We start from the raw sequence: 13,907 nt of genomic DNA, 5'->3' as shown, positions 1-13,907 counted from the left end.
CATCAGAAATGGGTTGGATTGGGCCCAAAATGCTTCAGAAATCGCTGGGGACGATTTCACTAAAATGGACCCACGTGCTCCATCGGCGCGCACGTGTACATGACGCATGCGCGCCCCTATGAGTCAGGCAACATATGGCAAATTATATATCATTTCGAAGCCCTGAATGTTAACTTTTCAACGCAACTGGAACCGCCTCATTTGGACCTCTGTAGCTCAAGTTATGGTCATTTGAATGTGAAGAGGTCAGGCTTGACAGCTTTACGGTTCCTTCATTTCTTTATGAGTTCTCCCACTTTGCATGCTTTTCTCCTCACTTCTTCCATCCAATACTTGCCTTATGAACTGAAATCACTCAACAAACATATCAAGGCATCGAATGGAATTAAAATGAGTTAAATTTAGCTATTTTAAGGCCTAAAAAGCATGTTTTCACATTTAAGCACAAATCAATGGAGAATTGTAAAACCATGCTATTTCATTGAATAAATGTGAGAAAAGTTGATAAAATCCCCCAAATTAAGCACAAGATAGACCACAAAATTGGGGTTTATCAGGGCATTCTTTTGATGACACTCTAGTCTAACATTATCAGTTAGTTAGTCTCTCACTTGTGTTAGTACACCTAAGAGCTAGGAGCTATATAGTGATTAGGCTAGCCTGGATGCCAGTTTAGCGGCTTTTTGTATGGGTCAGGCCCTGAGAGTGTCGTATATATATTAACTACGTAGGATGACGAGGATGTAAACTGACTTGATCTTTTGTGAGCGCTACATGTTTTGTTATAGTGTACATGATGTATATTATCAGCTGTGTTTCTATGTTTCTTTATGCTTCCTTATTATTTCTATCGGTGTGTGCTTATTTATTTTACTCCCTCGCTCGCAACGATATAAGTTAAAAAAAAAAGTTACTCGTAAAATTGGCAACGTTCTAACAAGGAACATGCTCATATATTAAATAATAGTTAATAATTAAGAAGGACAAGTTAGTAACACTTAGCTTCTTGTATGACCATGGCATACTGGGAGTTGGGTCGTTACATCATACAATTATTCAAAAATCATAAAAAACAACATTCACTCTCATACTCATTCTTTTCTAAATAAATCAAGCACCAAACGTAAACTTTTTCTTCATAATTTCCAAAAATTAAATTATAAAATCCTTGAAAATCTAAATCTTTCTAAATAACCATTTTTAAAACAAAGTCTCCAATTTTTATAAAAATTTGGGCAGCATCTCCTCTAAAATTCAGACTATGCCACCCTTTCTGGGTCCCAACAAAACCATTTCTCAAATTCCTTTCAAATCAATTTCAAAATCAGAACAATTTCAATATCTCAAACTATTTTCAATTTAAATTCATTTTTCAACAAATCAAGCTCATTTCCAATATTATAATCCTTTCTAGATTCCAATTCATTTCCAACAAAGTCAACTAACATTTTCTCAAACTCTTTACAACGATTTCAAACCCAAGTCATTCACAAATCTCAAATCGTTTTCCGAAGTCAAACTAATTCTAACATCAAATCATTTTTCAATTCTCAAATTATACTTGATAAACATTCGAATCAGATTTTCAAATTAATCTTTCATTCACTATCTCAATACCAACTCAATATACAGAACTAGCCACAGTCAAGTAAGCAATCACATTCATTCAACGCAATTCAGTTTAATTCATAAGACTTCATAATCACCAAAAATATTTATTTGCCTAAATATCAATTTATAATAATTCTTAAGAATAAAAATGAGTTTTAATGAAAAACGCCCCTACCTCAGTCGCGATTCAACTACGCAACAAAGCTCAATTTTCTCTCGGCCCCAGTGGTGGCAGCCGCAATCCCAGCAACTCTAATCACATCACGCAAGAACCGAAACATAATCCTAAAGCATAACGTTGCAAGGACCTTAAAAACATATAACAGAATAGAAGCCATAGAGGTTCGGGATGAGGAACAACTTACTATACTAACGAATAAGCCAGAGAACAGAGCAGTGGCAACTCCGATGATGATGCAGCAGCTTGATGTCGCATGCAACCGTCCTAGAACTCAGCATGCAAGACCCGTAACTCGATCCTATGACACCAAAATCTCATATCCCTAAACAACTTAAAATAGAGGTACTATTTCAAAGGTTCCAGAACGAAACGCTTACCCAGACAAGGAAGGACGGCTAAACTGAAACAGTGGTAACTCTGATGGTGGTTTCGGTGATCACAACCACGTTCCCAGTAACCCAAACGGCGGCAAAGGATCCCAACGGTGACGGCGCATGAAGATCGGTGTCAGCAGCAGCTTCTGACGGCGACGGCAGTGTTTTTTCGGCGAGGGTAGCTGGGTTCTCCGGCGCAGGAGCTTGGCGGCACACCCCCATCTGCGACGACGAGGCTCGTGATAGCAGCTGGGCACCGTGGCAGGGACAACTCCGCAACGGTTCTCCTCCGACACGGCTCTTGCTCCTTCTCGCGACAACGCCAGCATCGTTAGCGGCATGCAGACCGGCGATGACTCCCACGGACGACGACTGGGTGGCACAACTCTCCTCGCAGCTCTCTCCGCGAATGCTCTCTCTCTCTCTCTCTCTCTCTCTCTCTCTCTCTCTCTCTCTCTCTCTCTCTCTCTCTCTCTTCCCTCCTAGTGGCGACACGACAGTGGCAGTGACGCGGAGCTCCGACGGCGAGGTGTGGCGACACGGCGGCGACGCTCTTCTTCCCTCCTCCTCTCTCTTTCCTTCCCGTTCCCGCGGCTCCCCTTTTTTTTCTTCCCTTTCTTTCTTTATTTTCCGTTTCAGCTGCTACTGTGTGTATGTTGTTACTTGTTTGTGTGCGTGTGTGTGAGCCGTGGGTGAGAAGGGGAGGGGTAGTTAGGGTTAGGTTTAGATGAAAAATAGGATTTGATTTGAAAATTTTTGGGTTTAATTAGAGTAGGATAGTTTGAATAAAATTGAGGCATAGGATATTAATTTGAACTCTAATTAAATCTTTAAAAATATTATTTGTTGTACCAAAAGACTAATTAATTAAAATCAAATACTTTAATTGAGATTATAAGATAATAAGATTAATTTCCTATTTTTTTAAAACTTAAAGTATTGAACTATATAAAAAAAAATATCAACTATTTAAATTAAATCATATAAAATTCTTATTATTTTATAACTACTAACATTATAATTTAAATATAGAAAATAAATTAATAATTATAAAATTGGATAAGAATCTTAATCTATTTCAAATTCAATTAATTAAAGCTTGTTTTAAATATTCTTTAATAAAGTAATTTCTGAAACTAAAGCTAAAAATGAATAATTGAATTTGAAATTAGTTTATAATAAATCTTTTCAAAAGTTCTGGGTCTTACATTCTACCCACCTTATAAAAATTTTTGTCCTCAAAAATTAATTACAAAACAAAAGTGATTCACTTTATCTTCACTTTTAAACACATTAGGAAAAGTAAAAACAAAGTTTGGCATATATATAATTTCAAATACTGAAAAATCATAAGTCGTAACATATAAAGAAGAAGCAATAAAGTCTCAACATAAATATACATATACAGCTTTCAAATCCCAGGATATTCATATAGCATAAGGATATAATAGTATAAGTGTGATGTAAAAGATTATATAGTTCCAGCATGCGGCGATAGTATAACGTGGCGGAAGGTTTACAAAACAGGCTGGCGTTAAAACATCGTGGTTAATAATCGCACGCTGATCTCATACCAACTTCAGAGATTTAACTATTTAAACTCCAACATAACTTATCTTCACCATCCTCAATCGTACTTCATCGAACAGTTCATCCGAGGGTTCTCAGCCTCGTCAAATACTTTGCAAACCTTACCACTAGTCATAGGTCCATCATCGACAAACTCTTTTGTGAGGATCAAAATTCCACAACATCCCATGACGTAGCACACTTACAATTTTCACCTTCCATGTTCATAAACCACTTCTTAAAGAATCAACGCATCGCGTTACTATACCTAAAGGTCGCACGTGACGTTAAAACAATCCTCGAGTTTAATCAGAAGGGTACTAAACTTTAGAAAAAGGACAAGTGACAAGGCCAATATCGCAAAAATTTGAAATAATTGTTGGGGTCACAAGTAATCAAGGGTGTACAAGGAATGAAGAGGATCGAAAAGAGAAATCAGTTTGGCAACCTTAGGAACGACCCCTGAATCAGAAAAGATCGATAGGAACAACAAAAAGGAAAAGCGGTGTGGTGGTTTGAAACAAAATCAAGCTGAATTAAAGAAGTATGAAATCATAGAAGAAGATTAACTAGGGTTAGTGATGACGCTCACAAGGTTTAAAAATTTACGATTAAGAACACTTTCTAATACATTTGAATATAAAGAATGAAAAACTTAAGGAAGATCACCTCATGTTCTAAAAGAAAAGATATGTAACTCGCATTTTGCAAAAGGATAACAAAACATATATCAAAACTGCAATATGGTCAAAAGAAAATTTAATTGCATTTCTTCCAAACAGTTCCCAAATAAAAGACAGAATATGTGAAAAAATAAAAATCAATTGTGTTAAGGCCAAAATAATGTCTCACCATTCTCGAAAGACATGTAGGTACTAAATCAAATAAAATTGTGTAATGGAATCGCGGCAAGGTCGAAAGGAGTCAAATTTTGTTGGAAAAGGAAAGTCGGGGATAAAGTCTTAAACTACACAAACTTTCAAAGTTCATATTCAAATTCCATTTATAAAAGAAATTTCGAGGTAAAATTTGCTTATAAGTCAGTAAAGGAAATAAGTGGTGCGTTGCAAACAAACAGGTTTCCGATAAATAAGGAAGCTTTTCAAAACTTTACTTAAAATAGCGTATGCTAACTTTAAAACAGCTTTGTCAAATTTAAAGAATAGCTATAGATGTAGTTAAGCGAGAAAAATTGATTTAAATTTTCTTATGAATAGAATCCAAAACTTGTTTTAAATATTCTTTAATAAAGTAATTTCTGAAACTAAAGCTACAAATGAATAATTGAATTTAAAATTAGTTTATAATAAATCTTTTATGTAAGACCCAGAACTTTTGAAAAGATTTATTATAAACTAATTTCAAATTCAATTATTCATTTGTAGCTTTAGTTTCAAAAATTACTTTATTAAAGAATATTTAAAACAAGTTTTAATTAATTGAATTTGAAATAGATTAAGATTCTTATCCAATTTTATAATTATTGATTTATTTTCTATATTTAAATTATAATGTTAGTTGTTATGAAATAATAAGAATTTTATATGATTTAATTTAAATAGTTAATATTTTTTATATAGTTCAATACTTTAAGTTTTAAAAATAAAGGAAATTAATCTTATTATCTTATAATCTCAATTAAAGTATTTGATTTTAATTAATTAATCTTTCGGTACAACAAATAAAATTTTTAAGGATTTAATTAGAGTTCAAATTAATATCCTATGCCTCAATTTTATTCAAACTATCCTACTCTAATTAAACCCAAAAATTTCCAAATCAAATCCTATTTTTCATCTAAACCTAACCCTAGCTACCCCACCCCTTCTCACCCACGGCTCACACACACGCACACCAACAAGTAACAACACACACACAGTAGCAGCTGAAACGGAAAAGAAAGAAAGAAAGGGAAGAAAGAAAAGGGGAGCCGTGGGAACGGGAAGGAAGGAGAGAGGAGGAGGGAAGAAGAGCGTCGCCGCCGTGTCGCCACGCCTCGCCGTCGGAGCTCCGCGTCACTGCCGCTGTCGTGTCGCCACCAGGAGGGAAGAGAGAGAGAGAGAGAGCGTTCACGGAGAGAGCTGCGAGGAGGAGTTGCGCCACCCAATCGCCGTCCGTGGGGAGTCATCGCCGGTCTGCATGCCGCTAACAACGCTGGCGTTGTCGCGAGAGAGAAAGAGCCCTATCGGAGGAGAACCGTTGCGGAGTTGTCCCTGCCACTGTGCCCAGCTGCTGTCACGAGCCTCGTCGTCGCGGATGGGGGTGCACCGCCAAGCTCCTGTGCCGGAGAACCCTGCTACCATCGCTGGAAACACTGCCGTCGCCGTCAAAAGCTGTTGCCGACACCGATCTGCATGCGCCATCACCGTTGGGATCCTCTGCCGCCGTTCGGGTCACTGGGAACATGGCTGTGATCACCGGAACCACCACCGAAGTTACCACTGTTTCAGTTTAGCCGTCCTTCCTTGTCTGGGTAAGCGTTTTGTTCCGAAACCTTTGAAATAGTACCGCTGTTTTAAGTTGTTTAGGGATATGAGATTTTGGTGTCATAGGATCGAGTTACGGGTCTTGCATGCTGAGTTCTAGGACGGTTGCATGCGACATCAAGCTGCTGCATCGTCATCGGAGTTGCCACTGTTCTGTTCTCTAGCTTATTCGTAAGTATAGTAAGTTGTTCCTCATCCCGAACCTCTATGGCTTCTATTCTGTTATATGTTTTTAAGGTCCTTGCAACGTTATACTTTAGGATTATGTTTCGGTTCTTGCATGATGTGATTAGAGTTGCTGGGGTTGCGGCTGCCACCACTGGGGCCGAGAGAAAATTGAGCTTTGTTGCGTAGTTGAATCGCGACTGAGGTAGGGGCGTTTTCATTAAAACTCATTTTTATTCTTAAGAATTGTTATAAATTGATACTTAGGCAAATAAATATTTTTGGTGATTATGAAGTCTTATGAATTGAACTGAATTGCGTTGAATGAATGTGATTGCTTACTTGACTGTGGCTAGTTCTGTATATTGAGTTGGTATTGAGATAGTGAATGAAAGATTAATTTAAAAATCTGATTCGAATGTTTATCAAGTATAATTTGAGAATTGGAAAATGATTTGATTTTAGAATTAGTTTGACTTCGGAAAACGGTTTGAGATTTGTGAATGACTTGGGTTTGAAATCGTTGGAAAGAGTTTGAGAAAATATTAGTTGACTTTGTTTGAAATGAATTGGAATCTAGAAAGGATTATAATATTGGAAATGAGCTTGATTTGTTGAAAAATGAATTTAAATTGAAAATAGCTTGAGATATTGAAATTGTTCTGATTTTAAAAATGAGTTGAAAGGAATTTGAGAAATGGTTTTGTTGGGACCTAGAAAGGGTAGCATAGTCCAAATTTTAGAGGAGATGCTACCTAAATTTTTATAAAAATTGGAGACTTTGTTTAAAAATGATTATTTAGAAAGATTTAGATTTTCAAGGATTTTATAATTTAATTTTTGGGAATTATGAAGAAAAAGTTTACGTTTGGATCTTGATTTATTTAGAAAAGAATGAGTATGAGAGTGAAGGTTGATTTTTATGATTTTTGAATAATTGTATGATCAATGAGTTAAGTAGAATTGAGAATGATGAGATGAGATATGAATTAGTATCGGAAATGAAACTGATAATTATGAGAGATGATTGAATATATTGAGCTTGGGGCGTTGTCCCCATGTCAGCCAGGATTTTTTCCGTGGTTACTATTGAGCTTGGTGTGTTGTTTTCCCCATGTTAGCTTGGGGTGTTGTCTCTTCTCCCCATGTCAGCTTGGGATTCGTCCCATAGATATTATTGAGCTTGGGTCGTTCTTTCCCCATGTCAGCTTGGGAATTTTTCCCATGGTGTATTTTGAGCTTGAGAATATGTCGGGATGGCTACGTAACCGACAGTTGATATCAACAGCCATATGATAGGCATTCATCATATGCATTTGTATGCTTTGCTTGAGTTTGAATTTGTTTGGGTCTGCCTAATTGCTTAACTGTTATTAACTGCTATCTGAGCTATTTGCTGTAACTGTAATCTATACCTGTGTTTTCCTTGTATGTTTTGCTTGTGTTTGTTTCTGTTGTGGTTCCTTTGAGTTTGGATATTGATGATGAGATGATGATTTGGTTGTAAAATTGTTTGAGTCGCTGAGTTGAAGGCTATGATTAGTCATTCATACTGTTAGGAAACTTCTAATTTTCTTTTATAAGAAAAACTGTGCTTTGGAATTCTGTATACTTAGTCACTGAGTTTGAAAAATAATTTACCTACTAAATATCTTCTTATAACAAATTCTGAAAATCTGTGGTGAGACCATGTGGTTAGGTTCTCACCCCCTACAGACTTTTCTTTTCAGGAAACGGACGAAGAAGTTTATGAAGAGTAGTTGAGTTTAGCTTATACGATAGAAGATGTTTCTGTTTAGTTATCATTATTCTTCCCTCGCAATTAATATTATAACCTTTGCAAGAGGGATAGGAGTTTTGATATCTGAAGTTTATATATTGGAATGATGTGTGTGTGCGCGCGCGCGCGCGCGTGCGTACGTGCGTGCGTGCGTGTGTGTGTTATTTGTAAATGTTGTAATTTGTATTGAAAAGTATGGATGTATATTATGAAAACTCGGTTTAAGATTTTAATAGGCTCATATTTTATTATTAAATATTTTAAGAGTCGTAATATCCGAGCTATTAGAGTGGCGCAATCGAAAACGTGACATTTTGATAGTTAGGGTGTTACATATACTATACTGATATTGAATATCAAAAAGATCAAAAATTCGTCTAAAAAATAATGGTGCTAAAATTTTGGCACGCACTCATAAGATTTATTGGGGTAAGTGAGAATAACAAAAAACCTCAAGAGTTCCTTTTAAATTCATTAAAAAGCACAAATTTAAATTTATCTAATTATATTTAAATTTAATTTATTGTTTAGATTTGTCAAAAAAAATTGATTTGATTTTAATTTGTTTAGTAGTATTTTTAGAAATTTAAAATATAAATTAAATCTGATTAAAATTAATTATCAGATTTTTAGATATTTAAAATTTAAATCAAATATGTCCTTTCTTTGATACTATCTTTGTCTTTGAAAGAATGAGCAATTTTTGTTTTGAATGGAAGTAGCTCACAACTTCAATTTTAGAGTTGAAGAGAGCTAAATTTGTTTGGAGTTTGTCTATCCATAAATACATATTAATATTAATTTTTTACACAAGTTACTCAAGGCAATTATATTACCGTTATGTTTATTTTATTTTGTTGGTTCAAACAATTTAGTAAATTCTTTTTTCTAATATTTTATATTAATTTAAATTTTGCAGTTTAATATACACTTTATTCTTCATTGTTTATATTGTTGACAATTGCTTATACAAATCATTTGAAAAAATTTGGTGATATCGAAAGGAATTTATGTGGTGTAATAATCTAAATTTTTAATAAATTTAATTGTTTAATTATATACCTAAGTTTTAGACACTTGGGTATTTTATCATTCCAATTCATTGTAGGAAAAAAAAATTATATTATTATACTCAACAAGAAAATGAACTTTTTTTTAAAAAAAATAATTCTTTAAGGTTTTAGTGCAGATACTTTTTTTTTGAATAAATATATGCATTTACAAGGATAATTCATATTCTTTAATATTCATGTTAAATTTAAAATAAGGTTTTAATTTTGGCGTTTAAAAAAAATACATTTTCGACTTGGTGAAAAGAAGTCAAACTAGAGAAATATACTATCCATATAATTCCCAAAATATTTATACCATGTTTATTAGAATATAGTATATTTTTTATTTTTATTTAATTTATGATAAAATATACTTTTTGTTCCTAATAGTTGTAATTTCTTTTTAAAATATCGCTAACATTTACTTTAATTCAATTTTATCTCTAATATTTTTGAATCATTTAATTTTGTCTTTAACATTTTTAATTTGTATCAAAACTATCCCCACAATTTTTTAATTTTGTTTGTAACATTTTACATGGAATTAACATTTAAAGATAATTTTGACTCAAATCGAAAATATTAGGGATAAAATTGAATGCAACTAAATATTAAAAGTATTTTTGAAGAGTTTTTTTTAAAAAAAAATTAATTTTAATATTTTTTAGTTAAATACGCATGGCACATTTTTTCAGGAGTTTGTTAGAGGTTCAGAGGAGGGATGCACTTACTTTTAATAAAAACAACTTTTAGAAATTTTTTTGTTAAAAAAGAGAGTTGGAAAAGCAGTTGAATGATGTTTAGATTTCTCTCAAAAATGAAAAAATTCGAAATTGAAAGTGAAAGAACAAAATATTTAGGAGGAGGTAAAATATTAAAGTATTAATAGATTAAATTTAAAAAAATAATAAAATAACCTTTAAGAAATAAATATAAAAGGTTGAGGTAGAGCCCTCTTGGAACTAATTTGAATTTTGTTAAAATTCATTTTCTTTTAATGTCTATAACTCTAAAATAAACATTAAGTGTGGTGGTGGATAGAAAATATTCTATAAAAGAATATCTTTATAAATTTAGAAACAAGTAATAATACTTTTTTATGTTTAAAACAAATTTAATTATTTTATATTTTTATGTTGTAGTTAAAAATATCGTACCATTTTATTATAATTTTTTAATAAGGTTAAAATTTTGTGATAGTAATTTGAATGAGTGAAAATTATAGTATCATATTAATTCAGCATACAGCTCTACATATTATGGCTGAAGTTGTTAGCCAAATTCAATTAAATTTCACCTAATTTTATTTATTTATTTAACATTTTTGGTAGAGAAAGTCTAGAGGATCAGGATTTTTATTAAATTTTGGTCAGTACTTAACTATAAAAAAATAAAATTGAGTAATCTTACACCATTAGATGTAATCTCACACTATTAAAAATATTATTTATGACTAATTGATGGCTACAAATCATAAAATCTGCTGGCCTCCTAGCACTCCTCTTTTTGGTATTTGGTTTTAGTATATATTTATATTTTTTAATGGTAAAGAAATGTATGGTTAGAAAGTTATATTTAACAAAATGTTTAATTAAATTTGATTAATTTTACATATTGCACGTTTCATTAATTATCAATTATATTTAGACTAAACTAGTAATTAAGCAAAAGTCAATATAATTGTTTAAACTAAACATAAGACCAAAATGTCAATTAAAATGTTATTACTTGAAATTGGTAATTTATTTGGTTTTAGAAAAAAAAAAAAAGAAACTTAGAATAGTAAAGTTGTATTTAATTTAAACATAGTTTCTTAATGCAACAATAGACTTCAATTTTCCTTAAAATCTAAAAAGATTTTTGCTTAATTATTCATTCCTTTAACTTTGTTCTAACTTTCATCAAAACCAAAGAAATCGAGAAATTCAAATGATAACATTTAAAGTTTTAATTCATACTTTGATATCAAATTTAGTTTAAATATAAATATTGAATTTATATTAAATAGTTTTGATTCTAAATTATAATTTGTTATATTTTTTAAGAATATTAAATAACTAATTATTAATACAATGTACAAACTGTAAAATTAATCAAATTATCTTAAACTAATTTTGTTAAGAATAATTTGATAACATAAGAATTAGGTGTACTCTAACAAAGTTATGTGATTTAAAAATAAATAAATTATAAAAAAATATACATTTTGTAATAAAAAAAAATAATGGAAAGAGAAGGAAAAAATATTGAATGGTGAAAAAAGTAAAATCACAAGTCATCTTGATATTGTTTATCATATCTACATAGGCATTTGATGAATTTAGGTTTCTTCTTTTATTAACATTTATTAGACATTGTTTTTTTATTAAAAAAAACCCAATCTTAGTTTACATTCATCCTTTCTAGTGCAATAGGAAGTTTTTTTTTTTTTTTTTTGGTAAAAGGAGGGGGCATAAGCCCAAAAGAAAGAACACAAAAATAAGGTTCAACTAAACAAGTACAAAGCAGGGCATTTGAACCTCTTTGGCATCATCATTCAATTTGGAAACAAGTTCCTCAGGCGGCACATCAACAAATTGAAATCCTTGCTCACAATTAAATCAAGACTACGTTTAGCTAACCAATCTGCACATGAGTTAGCTTCTCTATATATGTATTTGAATTTAACTTGCCAAGACTTCAATTTCATTTTCTCTATATTTCTGATTAAAGCATTGTGACATTTGCAAGAAGGTCTGGACTTGGATATGCTCTTGAAGGAGATCTCAGAGTCTGTTTCCATTATCACATGGCGCATTCCCATCTGCCACGCCATATTAAGTCCATGAAGAATTTTCCATAGTTTAACTTCATCGATGCTATATTGCTCCAAATTCACCATGTATCCTCCTATCCACTCCCCAAGGTATGTTCTGATTAATCCTCCACACCCCGTATTTCTTTATGTATTTTGTTGTGCACCATCTATATTAAGTTTAACCCAATCTTTAGGAGGAGGTTCCCATTTAATTTGAATATGAGTTCTGGTTTGTTTGTGCTGTATGAGCTTTTTCTTGTTGAATGCTTCTTTACTGTTTACAATATATTTCCTGATGAGAGACACTGCATTGATGGGTCTAGAGAAAGGGAGAGAGAAAAACTCTTTGCACCTCCACTTCCATATCCACCAGCAGGTAGTTAGAAATTCTTCTATCCAACTAATATTATTGGATTTTTCTAAATTATTTTTCAGATTTAGGCTTATCCAATCCTCAAATTGGATTCCAAAACAAAGAGGGGTAGAGCTGGGGTTTAAGATTTGTACCCAAATAGGAGCTGTTTTGGGACAATCCCTTAGTGCATGTAATATAGTTTCAGAATAATGTTGACATTTTTTACATCTTAGGTCAGTTCTCATCAGATTGGCAGCTTTGTTTGCAGAGAGTAGTCTGCTATGTGCAAGTTGCCAAGCAAAGACTTTGATTCTTTCTTGTCCTGGCCATTTCCATATTATTTCCCATATATCATTTTTCTCTTCTCTATTTTGATTCAGTACTTTGTATGCTGTAGATACAGTAAACTCCCCATCTGTGGTATGGCTCCATTTGATAGTGTCCATCTCTGCTTCTCTAACAGGGACTGGGATGGCTCTTATTTTATCTATCACTTTCTTCGCTAGAAAATGGGACATAGTCTCTAAATCCCATTCTCCTTCACTCTTTGTAAAGGCTGACACCTTCAAATTTAGTTGCTCTTGTGGAGGATCTTGAGTAGCTATATTCAATAACAGGCCTATTCCGGTAACCCAGTTGTCTCTCCAAAATAAAACTTTTTCTCTATTTCCAATTAGCCAAGTTGTGTTCTCCTTAAATTTTTCCAAAACTTGGATAATTCTTTCCAAAATGGCAAATCTGACCTTCTGCAATTGATTCCTTCCTTTAAGTCTTGATTTCGCCCATAGAGTTGTTGAAAGACTTGCGAGCATAGGATTTCTGGTTCAGCTATCATCTTCCAGATCACTTTAAGAAGAAATGCATCATTAACTGTGCTGAGTTTTCTGAAGCCGAGGCCTCCGGTCTTCTTTGGAAGGCAGATTGTCTCCCAATTGATGTGATGCACATTTTTTTATCATCCATCTCCCCCCATATAAACCTGCGTTGTGCTTTTTCTATTTCACCACATACTCCTTTAGGAATTCTTGTGTGTTGCATCTCGTAGTTGGCCATCGGAGCAATAGCAGTTTTAGCAAGGGTTATCCTACCTGCTAGGCTTAAGTATTGTCTCTTCCACCCACTTAATTTATTCTTCACCCTTTGTAAGATGGAACTGAACTTCTCCTTCCCTTTTCTCTGATTGGTGAAAGTTGCTCCTAGGTATCTCCCTGGGCAATGTTGTTCTTGATAGTTACATAAATCAATAATGACCTTTTTTTTCTCTTGTGGGACATTTTTTGAGAAAAATATGTACGTTTTAGCTTCACTAACCTTTAAACCCGATGCTTGACAAAACTGCTTCAAAACCTCACAAACAATCCTAATTTTCTCTTCATTTGCGTCAGCAAAAACGAGTAGATCATCTGCAAATAGTAGATGTGAAATGGCCGGTCCCAACTGTCCCACCTTCATAGGCCTCCGTTGTTGATTTTCCACGCTGCTCTCTATTATTTGTGACAGTTTATCCATAGCTATCACAAATAAATAGTGAGAAATA

Source organism: Arachis ipaensis, chromosome B6 (assembly GCF_059453495.1).
Source record: "Arachis ipaensis isolate K30076 ecotype BB chromosome B6, ASM5945349v1, whole genome shotgun sequence".
In the NCBI taxonomy this organism is placed as follows: Eukaryota; Viridiplantae; Streptophyta; class Magnoliopsida; order Fabales; family Fabaceae; genus Arachis; species Arachis ipaensis.
This window is presented reverse-complemented; position numbering follows the sequence as displayed.